The sequence below is a fragment of the Dermacentor variabilis genome, chromosome 11, assembly GCF_050947875.1.
Source record: "Dermacentor variabilis isolate Ectoservices chromosome 11, ASM5094787v1, whole genome shotgun sequence".
NCBI classification, from domain to species: Eukaryota; Metazoa; Arthropoda; class Arachnida; order Ixodida; family Ixodidae; genus Dermacentor; species Dermacentor variabilis.
In genome coordinates this window covers 52955600-52973820 of record NC_134578.1, presented here as the reverse complement: position 1 = coordinate 52973820, position 18221 = coordinate 52955600, and positions in this window count along the sequence as shown.

The window sequence follows — 18221 nt, the reverse complement described above, 5'->3', positions numbered from 1 at the left end:
GAAATTACGTCGCAACCTTCCACTTCGGTGTCTCGCAGAATGAAAGTGTTTCTTTTGTGCGGTAAATTCAACGAATCAATGAGTTAAAACAAAGGCGCCGACTACACCTTAAACGATGATGAAGAAATGGCGGCCACAGACCAAGTCAAAGTGAAAATAACGCAGAGACGTTTCGGGACATGTCTGGGTTCCTTAGTCACACTAAAGGCGGGCAATAACCGCAAGTCGTTTTTATGCGAAAATGTGACGCAAAGAACGGGTGTAGTTGGCAGGCAGATTCCCATCAGTCTTGTTGTTGCTGTTGTCGGTAGTTTGAATACATAGATTCTAACAAGAGTCGTGTCATTGGATTCTTTTCTTTAGCTATTATAGCAGCGTTTTCCCAATCGATGCGGCGACTGCGATTATGGGCGTGTTCGGCAAGGGCGTTCGAGGCTTTTTTCTTGTTGCTGTTTTTCTTGTTTGGTGCTCTTTTAATCTTGTCGTGAATTTGCCTGTTTCACCGATATAACTACAGCTGCAGTCTGCCCATGGTACCTTGTAGATGATACCGGGGTAATTTTTTCTTTCTAGCTGATCCTTTACGTTAACAAGCTGAGATGGCATGTGTGCTGTTGTAAGATCGCATCTTGAAAATACGCAGCTAACAGCTTCGCTGATGCCAGGCACATATGGGAAGCCAGCGCGTTTCGTCAGCGACTTGCCTTAAGACAGCTTGGGATGGAGGGCACGAGCTTCCATTTTCTTCATAAACTTCTTGGGTTACCCGTTCCTGGATAATTCGTGACGAATTATATTCAGCTCGTTCTGCATTTCGTCATCACTTGAGGAGATTCGTGTGGCCCGCGTCACGAGAGATGAGACGACGGTTTGTTTGTGGCAAGCCGGGTGACATGAATGGAAGCTTAAGTACCGGCTGGCATAGTCGCCTTCCTATGCACGGCAAATGAGAGTCTAGTTCCACTTCGCCGTACGAGGAGTCAAGGAAAGGGAGGCTATTGTCACTCTCGTATTCTGTAGTAAATTGTATGGCTGCTTCTGCTGAGTTGACAAGACGCAGGAGGCGTGAAGCGTCCTGCCTTCGCACAATGGAGAAGAAGTCGTCTACGTAACGGATGAAAACCTTTGGCACGGGAGCGAAGTCAGACAGGGCCTTCTGTTCGATGACCTCCATGAACAAGTTGGCGGTAGTAACGGAAATGGAAGCACCCATGGCATTTCCGTTGATCTGCCTGTAAAACTGTTTGTCGTAAGTGAAGTAGGTGTTGCTCAAACAAGCCTAAAAGCTCGGCAATGTCCTGTACTTCCAAAGGGGTGCGCGCAGCTAGCGTGTTGTCAAGCAGCAGGACATTTCTGCACGTGCATACAGCCAGGTCAACAGGCACTGAAGTGAAGAGCGACTTCACGTCAAATGACACCATAACGTCTTCTTCATACAGGGAAATGTTGCGCACTTCCCCACGAAGGCTGAAGAATTCGAAATGTGCGTCGCTGTCTTGCCGACGAAAGGGAGCAGCACTTGGTGCAGGTAACCTGATAACCGGCGCAGCGGTGACCTTGTGAAGTCGGCAATAGGCCGTAGTAGAACGCCTGGCATGTGAACTTTCGGTAATCCGTATATTGCAGGTACGTACCCTTTAGTACACAAGAGGCGATGGTAGAGATGCTTTTGCTGCGGCGCAACAAATTTAAAAACCTTGGAGAGGAGCTTTTGCAGTTGTATTTGCACGTTTACCGTGGGGTCTTTTTGGATCGCGACGTAGGTATCCTCGTCTCCGAGCAAATACTTCATTTGCTCCTTGTAGTCACTTCTGTTGAGCAACACGATGGTGTTTCCCTTATCTGCAGGAAGGATGGCAATGAGGGCATTGATCCAGAGGCCCTCGATGGCTTGTTTCTCAGCAGGTGAAAATCGCGCTTGAGGGTTGCGCGTCCGCAACTTTGACAGAACATCAATGGCGCGGGTGCGAGCTTCTTCTCTTACTTAGGAAGAAAGTTGAATGACGGCCTGTTCCGCGGCGCAGATTACTCTCGGCGGGTTGGGTGAGGCACCATTGTTGAAGTTGAAGCCCTTGCGCAGAACGGCAGCTTCAGATTCGGTAGGCTTGTAGGAGGATAAGTTGAGGATGACTTCCTTGGTTTGGGTGGGTTCCTTCGGCCTAAGAGCGTCGAGCTTACTTTCTTGTGACTTCCTCCACTGGCGGTCTCTTAACGGCGCCATGAAATTTGCATGAAGCTTTACGTCCGAGAAGTCCTGAAGAATGGCGTGTTCTAGCTGGCGCCTTGGGAAGAACGTTTCCGTTTCTAAATCCTTGATTTTCTGTCGGCATTCTTGAACCCTTGCTGCCAAAATTTTCCTCTCGGCCTGTCAAATGAGCTTATGGCCCCATGCTGTTGCAACCGGTGTCTTCAAGCGCAGACTTTTTGAGACAAGGCCTTCCACTTTGCACGTCTGGTTGAAGGATATGTGGCACTTGAATGCGGTTATTTCGAACGTAAATGCGACAAACGGGCGAATTTTGGTTACGAAGTCTTGCCCGTAATTAGTTCTGTAGGAAATGGAGCTGAATGCGAATTACTTCATGCATCTGAGCTGTATCAAAATACGGGCAGATGGTCAATGCCTAAAGCACAAAGATAACGTGATCTGACAACTTCGTACAATAGGCTAATGCAAGATATAACTATCGGTAAAAGATCTGTTTTCTAATATTGTGCAAACATATTGCACAAACATGAGAGGGATGCACAGGGATGGTGGAGTTACATATAACACACACACACACACACACACACACACACACACACACACATATATATATATATATATATATATATATATATATATATATATAATATGTATATATATATATAATATGTATAATAAGTATCTCTTATGATATAATATCTCTTCTGGAATGATTTACCCCATGCTCTTAAACGATCAAGCTTGCATGCACTCAAATATGAACTTAAAAATGTAATTTTTATAACAACAAATGCGAGTTTGTCATCCTTATTAACTTATTTTGTATATAAAGTGTGTACCTCATTTATCAAGTTGGTTATAAAAACTTAGAAAGGGAATGTGTGATTTTTTTTCATGTACGACTCCTTGTATAAAAATCGAATGTATTCCTTTACACTACGTCGGTCCCTTTTTATTTACTTACATATGCATAATTTTACAATGCTGTACTAACTATTCGTTCTGTACCAATATTCATAACCCATGGTCCCACTGCGGTCGTTTGACTTTGGGACCCTCGCCTCCTTACTATTACCAACCAACTATGCATCTCGAAAGAACAATAAATTGAAACTGGAACGGAAACTTCTTGCCTATCAAATCATTAAGCGAATCGTAATGTAATCTTATGTTACCATTCATTTCCGGAAACTTGCAGCCAGATAAATCTGCTTTTGCCTCCTTTAGGTCTATCTTCAATTTATTTCTAAATATTTTATATTCTGAAAGATCTCCTGGTTCTTCAGAGCACAAGGAATGCGCAAACAGTTCAGTTTTCATCTTCATTCTCTGAACGAGTGCCAGTGTAATACATTATTTTCTTGCTTTCTTTGTTTTTTACTATTACACATTGAAACGCGATGTTGTAATTGCAAGCAATTTCTATAAAGAAGTTGAATGCCTTCGTAGGGTCAATTTTCTGGTACATATCATCCCACTTCCACTCAAGCAGTAACGAATGAAAGCAGTGAATGTTTGCATCGTTAATATCTCTGTCGCATATAGTTCGGTAGGTCGTGTCGTTCAGGCATTTTGAATAGCGTAAATAACTATAAGTGATCGCTTACACCGGACGAAAAAACTCCAGCCGAAACAGTTGCAGGCAACATGTTTGTGAAGCGGACATTGATAAGCGTTTCTGATGCCTCACTTATCCTAGTGGGAGCGCTGATAATATATTCATAGCCATGCAACAGAATTATTAATACGAGGAACTGTTGTTCCTGAAAACGAACATAAACAGCTTGTGCTCGATCAGGATGTAAAAGCTACAGCCAGTAAAAAAGCGTAAATGCTTGACAGCGCAATAGATAGCCAACATCTCTCTCCCGAAGGTGCTGTAGCCAGCTTCCGTAGGTCTGAGGTGCTTTCAGAAGAAATTCAGCGGCCTCCAGTGTGTGCCATCGTGGGGCTGCAGTACTGCACTCATTGCCGTGACAGACGCGTATACGATAAGGCGAGCTCACGTGTCGGGCAATGGATAAATAAGCTACATTGCTATCGCAATTCGCGCTTTGGCTTTCTGGAAGGAGTGTTCGCGCTCCTAGGGCCAGTGGAAGGCAGGCGCTTTCTTGGAGTCTCGACGCAGCAGGTGGGTAAGCGGCTGAAGAACTTGCGCACAAGATGGTATTAGGCGCCTGTGAAAATTTATGAGGCCCAGAAACTAGCGCAGCTTTTGAGAGGCTAAGTTCTCGATTGGCCGCACCCGTGATTGCAGTGGCTTGATGCCTTGGATGAATTGCGATGGTTGAGAAAATCGAGAGCATCAACTGTGATAATGCAGTTCTGGGGCTTTAGGGCTGGGCTGTGATCATCCAGTCGCTGAAATAGAAGGCGAATGTGCTCTTTTGTCTCTTCATCTGTGCTACTTGCAACGAGAATATCGTTAAGGTAGAAAAATGAACGGGAGTCTGCACGTAACCTCGTCCATAAGTTCTTCAAAAGTTTGGGCCCTAATCTTCAAACCGTAAAACATACGGACAAACTCAACAAAGCGAAACGGAGTGGTGATTGCTGTCGTGGGAGTGTCACTGGGTCAACAGGAATTTCGTGATAGGCGGTCATGAAATCGATCTTGCTGTATGTTTTGGTCCATACGAGACGGGCGCCGAAGTCATGTATGTGGGGAAGGTGATATTGACCCGGTGTAATGACAGCATTCCGAGGGGCTGATTACCACAAGACCGCCAGTCGCCACTGTCCTCTTTTTTAACCAGCTGGAGAGGTGAATACCAATTCCTAGAGGAACAACCAAGAACGCTGACCTGGAGAGTGTATTCGAACTTACGGCGGGCAACTTCGAACCTCCATCCAGCTCGCCTGCGTGGCCAGACAGCGGTAGGTTGGTCGGTGCTGGTGATATGTTGTATCACCTTGTGTTTCAGGGGCAGCGCATTGTAATGTTACTTGGCGAGTTGCGGGGAACTCAGAAATTATATTTTCGTACGTTTAAACCAGTCCAAAGGTACGGATTCCAGATGAAGTGAGGTTGGACTGCAGGCCAAGTACACCGATGGATGTGATGTTGTCATTTAGGCGCCGACCGCAAACACTCCCATCTAGGTTGAAATGGCTGAAGTCCGCTCCCAGTATGAAAACGCTGATGTGGGTGATCCCAAACACCCCTCTGTGCAAGTGCCTGAGTCCGATATCTAGCGTTATTCACCGGAGACCATACGACGCGATTTCAGCGTTCAGTACGTGAAGCACCGGTGTGGACTTGCCGCGTTGGCGATCTGTGGCCGCGGCGGGAACGATATACAGCTTGCCTCCGTTGTCGAGGAGGAGGCGGGTGCCAGTGATGCTGGCGAATACGAAGAGTGGGCGGCTTGCTCGAGGGCCGATATGCGATGCCAGCGTTAGCGACTGGTCGGTGTGCATTCCGTTCACGGAAAGGCCCAAGTGCAGCGCCTTGCTTGTTCGCGGAAGCGGTAGTGGTACCATCACAATTGCGCTGCGAGCCTCTGGGTGTACAGCGAGACTGTGAAGCCGAATGTTTGGGCCTATGATAGTTGCCAGTGCTGCCACCAGGCGTGAGCTTCTCCAGAGCACTGGTAAGGCGGTCGACTGTTTCCTTGAGGCGCCGGAGTCTGTCTCCTGGCTCTGAGACTCTCGCAGCGGGGATAAGTAGCTGGGCCGAAGACGAGCATTCTCATGTGCGGTCAGCGAGTGCAGCTAGCCCATCGAGGCTCGATTCGTGCGAACCCGCCAGTGTCATGCGTGCGGATTGTGGGAGGCGTTCAAGGACAGCTCGCATAATATTGGAAGCTGGCTTTCCTTTGCGGAGCTTTCACCTAGTAACTGACGGAATCGGTGCAGCAGTTGTGACCGTCGTTGATCGCAACGTTCTACGTAAAAGAGCTGTTGGAACCGTCTCTGTTGCGATGGCCCGAGGCGCTGCAGGACCGTGATTTTCAGGTCGTCGTATGCTTTGTCCGAAGGCATGTCCACTAACAGGTCCTCTATGTCATCGGCGATGTCGGAGGGTAGAGCGGTGACGACGTGCAGGTACTTTGCTGTCTATGAAGTGATGCGCCAGAGTTAGAGACGGGACTCTACTTGCACGTCACACTGTCTACTACACACAGCACCTGTTTAGATCTTGTGCTCGGAAAGGCTTTCGGATCTCCAGTGCATCGCCTACCATTGCCAACCTACTTCAGCGACCACAAGGCGGTTGTTGCGGTTGTCGTCGAGTGTACAGTGTTCATCTTATGTGCACGTGTGTCTACATCATACTGCAGTATTTCGTGCAATTTATTTCTGCGCCTCAGTATATGCACTACATACAGTTCGTCATCTAAATTATTGAATTATTCTAAGCATTATTCGAGCCTGCGTCCCAGCGCCTACGTGCCCGGCGCGCTTAGTCGCATCTGCTGTGCGCGCGCGATGGCAGCCACAGCGACTCCACACCGCTGCTCCATCCGTACCTATATGCGCGCTATCTTCCCCCGCGTCGTATACTCATGGCTATCTGATGTGCTCATTTTCCGACGCGCAGCACACATGCGATGTTCCACGGATCGGCAACGCAATACGTATACATAGCGCTTCGCAGCGGCACGCGCTGCCCATGGAGCCGCTTGTACATGCACCATTTCACAAGCGCCTCGTCGTGCTGGTCCCGTCTTTCTCTCCATATCGGTCTCGTTACGCCGCCGCACAGGTGCTTACTTGGCAAGCTCATGCTTACTATAATTCATGTGCGTCCTTAAGCTTGTAGCATTAGTTTCTATAGCCTTCCAGTCTGTTGCTATTGCATGCGTTGCTTCGCCCTTGCGCTCCAACTGGCTTTTTATGCACAACTTTCTCAGGAAAACCTTTCGCCAAGCGATATTTTGCACTTCAGGAGCAAAACCAGACGAAACACTTTTCTTTATAAGTCGAACGCTCGTCCAAGAAACCTAATTAGTGAAGCCAAGCCTAGCAGTAGCCGCCGAACGTTGGAAAACTGGTGCTCAGGACAATTGGAGTTGCTAAGTTACCAAAGCTGCATTAGCCGTTTTGAATATGTCTTGCAAGGGGGGGGGAGGGATTTACTTGTTAAGCACTGATGCCACCTCGGCCTAAGTTTTCTAATACTGTTACAATGTTCAGCGTTCTAAATCAAGCAGCATGAAATGGCAACACCCGTTGCGGTGGCCCAGTGCCAATCGCGTTTCGCTGCTGTGCACTAGATCGGGGGTTAAATTCCCCATTTGAGCGGCTACATGTTTATGGGAACAAAAGAGAGGGATAATTTATTTGAAAGAAGGCAGAAAGGTCGGCCTGGAGCTAACGCGATCTAGCCTGCTGTTCTACACAGGGGGAAGAAAACGGGATCATAAAGGTGTGATGGCTGATGATTATGACATAGAAATGCAACATTGCTAGTGCGCCTAAATTAAGGTGCAAATTAAAGAACCCCAGTTGGTCGAAATTATGTCGAAACCTTCCACTTCGGTGTGTCGCACAATTAAACTGTTCCTTTCGTACGTTAAACTAAACGAATCAATCAATTTATAAAACGGCGCCAACTACACCTTTTATTACTTGCGCTATCAAAGGCGGCTGTAGAGCGCGATAAGTTACAAGAAATGTCGATTTCAAACGACCCAGCTACCCATGAACTCTGCGTCATTTAACACTTTTCCGAGGCGATAGCAGTCAGAGACATTGTGCATGCATTTACTGCAGCTGCGTCTTTCGGTAGCGACTGCATGATTGTGGTCGAAGTGCGTTTATGTTTACGATAATACGCATGGTTCTTCTTTACTCGGCTATAATGTTTTTTACCAAATCATGACTCTCTCATTTGAAATGCGATAAGATGGCACAAATTATACCCATAATTAAAGAAGCGCAATGCCAGGTATACGTTATTTTTCCGTGCTATATACTGCCGGTCAACTTTGCATAATAACAAAATTATGTGTTTTATCATTTCCGAGGTAATGTTTCGCTCAAGCCGAATTGTTTCCTGCATGTGAGCTGTATGAAAATAAGGGCACGCGCTCACTACCTACAGTACAGAGATTACGTGATCTAACACCGTCGTATAATAAGTTGGTCAAAGATATAACTATCCGCTAAACTTGTTCTCTATTCCGCTGGTCCTGTTCATGGTGATAAGTGATACAAACAGTAAGAAGATACATATTCTCCGCTTCTAAGAAAATCTAGCTTGTGTTCCTCGGCTTGTAGCGATTGTTGAAGTTTACGGTAACCGTTGGCGTTTTGTAATCTAGCTGACGACTGATTGCAAAACAGCCCAGGTGTCTAGCGTCACGACTCAGCACACTCTACAAAAGTGAACCTCGTGCCTTCTAGCCTAAGCTCGCACTGCGAGGTGCGTTGAGCCTTCAGGCCGCTCTACCGAACTTAAAACACCACTCATCGACGCCAATTGGCTCAGGCGCCTGCAGCCCACGATGCCCTACAGGAACAAAGTTTCGATCTTAGTATAAGGTTAAATAAATCAGAATTTTCCAACATACACTACAACAATTAGGTCTTGGAAATTATACACTTAGAATACTGCTTCATAAGGTCTGATGATTGACATCAGAGGTTATATGGATCGCACAGAAGCCTTCTGAAGCACTTGACAGGGAAGGAGCAAAATTGTTTTTTTTTTATTTTTTCAAAACATCTGAATTTCATGTATACGAAGGTCGGCACCCCAATTCGAAGGAATTCGTAATTTTTCTTACTGGCATTTTCCACTCTTGCATTTCTGGAATGAAAAGAGGTATTGAATAGTAGCGCGTGCCTCAAAATGCCACAGGGGCGACAAATTCTGGAGCTCGTTCTAAAAGTACTGTGACAGTGTTGTGTTAGTTCAGTGGCTGACTTCGGCTAAAATGGTAAACCGGAAATGTTGTTATGCCTCCGCATTCGTAATTGGCTGCTTTATTTGTGCAATACCGAGATGCGCACGATTTCGTTTAGTTCATTTGTAGGTATTTTCTTGTTTTTGTTTTAAGGAAAGCTGTATGACTTCATTTTAGCCGACATTGTGTAACCTTCAGAATTGATTTTTCTTCAGGCAAATGGATATAAAGCACAATAATAATAATAACAACAACAACCGCTATCGCAACGATAAGATATGGCAAGGAATGAACTGCAGAATCAACCGAATATGCCACTTTTACCGTATTATGGTCCTGTTGGATTGTTTTAGGCTCGTAGCACAGTTCAGAAAGAGCAAAACAGGAAGGAGGCAGGGGTAATCAAAGGGAACGGAAAACAGAGTGAGCGCTTCCTTCTTTGCTCTTTCTGAGCTGCGCTACAAGCCTAAAACAGTCATGACATACCAACTCGACCAAACTGCCACGCTTTTGTCCTGTTGGATATTCTCTTGACATAAAAATTAGGTAACTTAGGAGGAGCGGCAAATAGATTTCATGCTTTTATAAAAAAGACGCATGGGATTAGATGCAGAACGTTACGTTGTTACACTAACATCACTGCAACAAAATGCGATACGGTGAATTAACTTATCTAAAATGTGCCACACCCCGCAAATTCTTGGTGGAAGCATATAATGTGGCACTCTAAATTGTGAAATTCTTCGAGCACCAGTGAAAGATTAGGTTGAATTGCGTGGCTACATTGTATGCGGGATCGTGAAAATGTATTTAAGTGAGAAATTCGGTGGGTAAGCGCACCTTTACCACTGCGTAAATCAGTTTCGGAGCTCTTATATTTTGTAGGTGTCGCATATTCTATTGGTATTATTCCCTCCGTGGGCATGTACCGTTTGTACGCCATAATATACAGCAAGAAGTTTAGAACTTGAACGTGACAAGTATTTTTCAAGTTTTTCATGCGTTTAAACACAACATATGCATGCAATAATTTATTTTCTATACCCTCAGGTTAGGAGTATTCTAAACAAGGGAGAGGCATACATAGCAAAATTGAATACGAAAAATAAAAACACAAGGAGCGAAGCATTATACACAGTAATTATTCAAAGCATTATACAGCATATACGAAATATTATAGAGAATAATTACATACTGCCGTAGGGTAAACTACACACGAGAAAGTAATGTATTGTACTATATTAAGTGTGATAGGGCATTTTAAAGGCAGTTCAATCAGCTATGTCCTTTATGAAGGCAGGTAAGTGATTCCAGCTCCTTCTGGTTCTGGGAACAAATGATTGCGAGCCTGCAGTATTGAAAGATGTGATATGTTAACCTTATGGGGATGATCAAGTCAGTGTCAGCGAAAGGGCGCTGGTAGGATGAACAAGGATCGAAGAGCGTGGTTGCTGTAGTACATTTTGTGGAAAATGCAATCGCGTGACTGCTTCCTACGGTTACCTAGAGAAAGAAGACCACGAGTAGCTTTCATCTCTGTGACGCTGGCATTGCGATCATAGCTAGCTGAAATAAAGCGATCGGTTCGATTTTGCGCTGGCTCAATGCCCTGTATCAATGTAGAGTGAAAGTAGGTTGTATAAAGTTTGAGTGTCAGCAGGACAAGGTAAAAGTTTTTTTAGTAACCTAAAGTTTGATTCGCTTTAGCTATTATATATTCAACGTGATGTTTCCATGATAAGTCACTGCATATGATAACGCCAAGATAGTGATAGGAAGCTGTGGTTTGTAGGGGATTGCTGTTAAGAAGGTAGGACGGGGATATATGTTCACGCCTACTTACGTGCATGCTTTTGCATTTAGCGACGTTTAATTCTATGTGCCACGTGCGTCACCATTCCGTTACGATATTCAGATCATGCTGAAGTGATATGCTAAGTCTGAATCGTTGGCTATTTTCCGGTAAAGGACACAGTCACAGGCGAAAAAACAAGCTTGGCAAGAAACCTTAGAAGTTACATTGTTGATATAAATGAGAAATAAAAGGGGACAAGGAGTGACGCTTGAGGTACGCCGGAGCCGACTGGAGTCACGGAGAATCATTGTCGTTAGCTGTAACATACTGGACACAGCAGGAAAGAAATTCGGGAATCCAATGAGTAGTTGCGGGTCAATATTTAACGCACTTAGTTTTGGTAGCAATAAGGAGTGAATAATTTTGTCGAAAGCCTTGGCGAAATCTAAAAAAATACAATCAACATGTCACGGTGCGGAATTAGGCGATTCGGCGAAGCGCTGGTCAGCGGATGCCAAAAGGTCGTGGAAATATGGACCGACGAGCAAGACGGTTATTGCCGACCATCGGGCAAGCGGCCGAAAGAAGTCGAAGGCTGGTTGCTGTCTGATTACTGATTATTAAAATTACTGTCTTTTTGTCGTCGACGCGACCGTGACGCCCCGAGAGCTTTTTGTAGGAGTCCCTCTGTGCTCTCTGCCTCACGCGTTCATTGAGAAGCTTACTAGGAAAGCCGGGCTGCGAATACTCCCAAATATGGGGTGTATCTGTGCAATCCTGCGTCCACAAATTGCTGTCAGTGCATGTGTGACCATAGCACCGTATGGCTTGCTGCCGTCCTTTCTCCTGTGTTTGTAAACTGACAGTGGAGGCCCGCCACGGGCTCAAGGGTGTGCCTGTGTGATGTAATACAAGTGCGCGAACTCTACAGTACGGGGGAATCATTCGTTCCTTCGCCCCTAATTAAAAGGGGCACGGCCAAATCCTAACGAGAAGCAGAGTCTTTGGACAAGATGTTAGAGCTAGCAGACCAGTTCTTGGCTGGTCAGGCTGGACCAAACCTCGCGAAAACAAAGAAAGGTGATCCAGTCATCGCCGAGAGTACGGAAACTGAAAAGAGAAGGAACGGCCATCCGCCCCTACCGCGTTGTTACCTGTGCAGTCACGGAAACCACGCACCTCAGCTATGTCGCAACAAACCCACGGTCAACGCGGCCATCGTGTGGTGGAAAAGGCCACATATCGTACAACTGCCAACCGGCCCCTAATAGGAGACTACAGGCATCGTGCGTTTACGCCCCTACCGAAGTAGATCAACAGGATCAGATACGCGACGGCTATCTCGAGCTGAGAAATAAGGACAAGGTTCCTGTCATCAACACGATAATTTCGACGCAGCCAAAATTACTCCACAAGGCCCTTCAGGTTGCTTCGGGGACCCTAGGACCGAGAGAGATCTCAGTGTTGCGGGACGCAGGGTCCAACGCGGTGATTGTAAAGGCTGACCTAGTGAACGAAGGCAAGTTAACGGGTGCAAGCAGCCTCGTCAAATTCATAAATTGCTTCTAATTGATATTAGTAAACTTAATCTTTATCCTAACTTGTTTGCATGGCTTGAACATTTTCCACTTAATCCGTCACAGTATGTTGCCTCAAATAATGATATGCGCCCATTTATTCCCGTAGACTCTAGAGTGCACCCAGGATTGGGTATAGGCGATCTTCTTTTCCTAATTTACATTAACAACTTACCCAATGATGCTTTTTTGTATTATTTACCTTTTCGAAGATGACTGTGTTATCCTCCGTGAAATCTCAGATAAATCTTATAAGAAATAATTACAAGATGATATGAACGCCATCTGCAACTGGTGTGACGTATGGTTAATGCAACTTAACGTAAAAAAAGTGTAAATGAATGCGGGTCACTCGCAGCAATATTCCACCGCCGAACTATTACGTTATTGATACTCCCCTATGAGTCGCAACCTCCTATAAATACCTAGGCGTCCACATAACCTCGTCACTTTCCTCGTTGTAGCACATCGATAAGGTAATTAACAATACTAAGCCCATACTAGGTTATCTCCTCCGAAATTTTTCTTCTGCTCCTACATCATTAAAATTTATCTCGCACAAAAATGCTTATTGAGAGTAAAATGGAGTAGGCCTCACCCGTCTGGGACCCGCGCCTCGTAGCCCTTATTCAATCACTTGAACTAATCCAAAACAATATCACGCGTTTCATTTATAGCAATTATAGCCGCACATCAAGCGTAACTGCCATGAGAAACTCTTTTCCACTTGCTCCTTTGTCTGCCCGACGTAAGTCCTTTGCCTTGCTTCTTTTCATAAACTATTATTCAACAATTGCTACCTGCGCGTTAGTCTTAGATTAACTCCCACCTACATTTCCTCTCCCATTGATCATAACCATAAGGCCTGAATAATTCAGTGCCACAGCAGAACCTTTTAAGAATAATTTATTCCTAGGATCTCTCAGGAATGGAACCACCGTTCCGGTGCAGTTGCCGCAATCAACGACAACTCAAAGTTTGGTTCGGCATTATCAAACATCATCCCTCCCCGATACAATCAAATAATCAATTGTGCTGTAACTAACCTCTTTTGCTGCTTTGTTATTTACTTTTGTATATTTTCCCTTCCCACTCCCCTCTGTACTACGGTCTTGTGGGTGCAAAAAAATAAAAATACATAAAATAAAAGATACTTTCTTTTATAACGAATATTTGCTCATAATTCCCTACCAAGACAAGGCTTAAAAATGCCAGTTACATCCCGCCCATAAAATTCGGTTTGGCTTCATAGCAATTTTACGCATTTGCTTCTTCAAAGCGCTAGACACTTGCAAGAAGCTTCTTTTCTTGCTTTTGAGATTGAAGATGTGGCTTAATAGATACCTTTAGTTCATTCGAATTATGAACATTGACCGAAAAATGGCATCGCTTAGCGTTTGGGGCAGCTTTATTGTTTGCATGGCAGCAATTGCGTTTATCATAGTTCACATTCTCAAGATTGTTCAAAACTACCAAAGTGCGCGCATTCATACAGAATAGTGAAAAAGCTGGAATGTTGCGTTTTCCTTCAAGCAAGCAAAAAAGTTTACATTTTGCGAATATTGGTGCGCTATCTCGTGTCCACATGGGGAAGCCTCGCTCACGAGGCGGGCCCCATGATGATCCTCAGTGTCTCGCTCATATCCCGAAAGACAAGCCAAACAGAAAAGCTAGAATACCGGCGTAGAAGGAGCATTCCAGGAAATGCGGATACGTGATGCTGAAAGTGATGTCTTGGGGCGTTTTATTCTTGATGCTTCAGAAATGAACACCTAACGGAGAGTTGTTGAAAAGACTGCTTTTTGCTCTAAAACATGACATAATATCTTCTACTTAGAAACAATTAGCTGTGAAGTATTTCCAACAATTTTATTGCGTGTAATGCATCTACTGAACTAAAACAGTAATTTTTCCTGATTTAGGTTGTCCTTAATATAAACATCTATGTACATATTGCCCCTCATTATAGGATGTCACTGTCAAGAAGTCAAGAAGGGTATTTCAAAGCACGTTCCATATATTTGTATATTTCCCACATGTTATATTTTTAAACAAGACTTCGTATGGTCGATAAGATATGCCCTTGCTAGGTGCACCTACTCAAGCAGCATCTAGACGAGCGCGTCCCCAATAGAACGTTCCCGCGCCGTGATCGCGGTCGAGGCTTGCCTCGTCGCGCTAGAGCAGAACTACTCAAGCTGAGGGCGGCTGCGTGAACGTGCACAAACGTTTATACAGACAAGGACGTACGTCTTGTGGCTGCTGCGAGACGCTTCAGCAACTTATATTGGAGTGTCCCGCTTTCAGTGCTCAGCGCATGTCGCTAGTGAGAAACTATCATCTCTTTGGCCTGCGGTGTACGACATTCGACGAATGTTGATGTCCCAGTAGTTGTGCGTCTAAACGTGATTAGGCTCATCACGCCTTACTTACTTTCCTAGAGTTAACTAACTTGGGTTCACGTTTGTAGCGTGTAAACTATGCTATTCAACATTCTTTAGTAGCGGTGACCTTCAGTGACCGGTCCTACTGTGTGTGATTTGTACTGTGTTCTACTTTAGCTTTTGATTTGTCCTGTTGCTCTTCCTTTCTCCTTGCCTCTTTTCGTTCCTATCTTCCATTTCTGTGTTGCTGTGATCTCCCTTCTGAAGAGTAGGCAGGCGTTTTACTCCTTCCGGTGGCCGTTGGCAGCCTGTTCCTCGCTTTCCCTTTCCTGTTGATTGTCTATATGTGTTCAAAACAAATAATAACAATAATAATAATAATAACAATAATAATAATAATAATAATAATAATAGGCGCAAGTGTACGAAACCTTAGTTTCGCTAGAAGAAGAAAAATTGTGAAACTGTTAACGTTCGACATGTGTGCACCGGACCACTTAAACGTCTGGAATGAATCTTCAATATAACATGTGACATGGCATAAGCACACTCACCGAACACGAGACTCATCGCTGTGAGTACTTCAGTAAGCGTGCGCTCTCTTTAAATAAATCAACAGCAAATTACAACCTAAACGCTCGCAAATTATTTGCACTGCTGATCAATCACTGCTCATTTCGCGATCTTTCGCCAGTTCTGGCCCTTGCACCAATAAACCCCGATCCCCATCATCATCAATCGCTACGCTTGTATATTATTTTCTTTGTTTAAGTATGAAACTTACCTGGGAGGGATTTTTATTGTTACAGGGTGTATCGTCTTTATCATGAAGATAATATGCACGTTTAACAGTTTGTGTTTCGTTGTAGCGAACGGTGCATGAAAAATGGCAGGGTGCCTTGGTCTAAATCACCAAAAAGAAAGGACAAAAATCATACAATTGTAGAGTGATAGGCACTGCTGCACAGTTTACCAATGCGCGTATAGACAATGACCAAAGGTTTTCAAGAAGGCTACTTGACTACTACTGTGTAAGTATTCGGCACCACAGCAAAATTAATTTTGGTTGTCGACTATCGATAACTTTCAATTGTAATTCATCAGCATTGAACCAATATAACGATACACCGTATTGCCACCGTCGAAACCAGGTATGTGTAAGGCGTGTACTGCAGCTGGAAGAGTCTTTCGCGCTAACCTAAAATCACGCAATCCTAGAAATTAGGCTGACCTCAAAAGTAAACCACTGAAAAATTATAAGCCATCCAACGCTCCATGCGCTCTTCTCAAGCGAGGGGTGACATCATAAACGCTGTACGCTGTACGGCATTCTGTGCATTTTGCACTTGAAACTCCGCCTTGTTTCTGCGGGTATGTGCGCGCTATAAATGTGGGCCGATCCCTAAGATAGGGCAGTCGAAAAACTTAAGCTGTCTGGCGCTTCTCCTACTCTCCTAACTTGCGGGTTAACGCGAGTGACTGCTACGTGCAGTCCCTCCACCATATTTTCACCCCCAAATATAGCTGAGAAAAACATTAGCTTTTCCTTGGCGCCAATATGAGCTTGAATTATCATACGAAATTTTATTTTTAATTTCAGAACGGCCAACTTTAACCCACTGCACCAGCAACAAAAACAAGGCCAAGGCCACACCATTCAAGGGTCCCGCTATAGTTCAAGCGGACGACTTTTGTAAAATGACATGCACAACATATTTGGAGCACTATGTTATAATTTCTACATAAAGAATAAACGTACCTCAATGTGCCAGATTGACTCGCCATCACTCATGAGTTTTTGACAGGCTTCAGATCTTTCATGCCTAAGCTGTCGATTGCTTTCAAGCCTTGTGCCCAATTCAGGTTGATTGATGTCTTCCTCTCCAAACAAGCAGATAGCTTTGGGTTTCCTGCGCAAGCAGGAAATACGAGCGGTACAAGAATAAGCAGTTGCGAAAGTAGGAGATGTGCAATTAAATTATAAAGAGGTTGAAGAGAAATTTCGCCCTAAACAAAAAGAAATTGATTAAAGGCAAAAGTACGCTTCATACGGGACGATATGAAGAACATGCCAATTTCGTTATGCATCCATGCTAGTGTCTATAAGTCAACGATGATTCTTAAGCCAATAAACTGTCGCTTTAGAAAATCAACTATATCTGGCAAGCGCTTGTACTGTCGTTGCGTGGGTAGCAGAGATCACAAACGTAACCTTTCCCAACCGTTTGTGATATATCACCCTAACAATAAGGAAGCCTGTAAAAAGCACCATGAGAAAAACAACTTACTTCAAAAATTTATTGATAGACGCAAGGCTGCAATTTGAGTACGTTGCTTTTCTCACTTCATAATAGGGGTTCATTAGGTGACGATCACTCTCTGGACACCTTCTGGATGCTTCTTCTCCATCGTGAGCAGATCCAAGCCTGAAAGTATATAGTTCTTAATGTGCATGCAGTCTACATGACGTTATATATAATCTGATTATCGGCCACTGTAAACCACGGCTGCGGACCCACCTATATATACAAGCAAACGTTCTTATGAGTCTAAATATGTATTTTCCTTCACTGATGAAAATCTGCGAGCTATGCTTTGCATAACTACTTGGCACATGCACATCGTTCTTGCTCAAGCCCATAAAGTAGGACTTTTTTCGTCCATGAACAACAACGAATTACTCCACCGTAAGAGGAAAGGTCGTTGCTCTACTAGAAGACACAATCACAGGCGTATCATTGTTGATTAAATTTCAATTTTATGTGTGTAGTCCACACGTTTCGGCATTATTCATGCAAGTCTTGTTGATTTGCAACGTTCAGTAAACGTGTTATCATTGTTCGTGTTTCTGATATAAATATTCGCATTTACATAGCCAAATAACAGCACACTTCTGCCGGCTGCAGGACTCAAAACAAGAACAGTAGCCTACAATTTAGTTCAGCCCATTTGTCTGGACTTCCGACAGTCTTAGATTCTCGACCACGCCTCATCCTTTCTCAGGAACAAAAGTTGCCGATCCTTGGACTACGACGTGCAGTATTCTCGCAGCTGTCTGTGCTGCTCCCGTACATAAACCAGAGTGAAGGAACATGAGCACGTCGATAACCTACCGTAGCATGGCCTTCATGGCAGGGTCCGATATGGAGTTATCGGCGCACTGTGGTTGATACAGGTATTCCGAAGTACTTGTATACAATGTCAATCGTAGTTAGGCATCTGCGCCCGGCCTTGCTTTGCTGAGTTCTTGCAATGTATCTAGACAATCGGCCGAGGGCCATTAAACTACATTCCTTTGGACTTACTTGGGTGAAACCGGGGAGCTCTATTTTATTCGCTTTTGTTGCTGCAGCTCGTTTACGTGGACGACGTGGTCGCCTTCTCAGAGGGTGTGCTGACGCT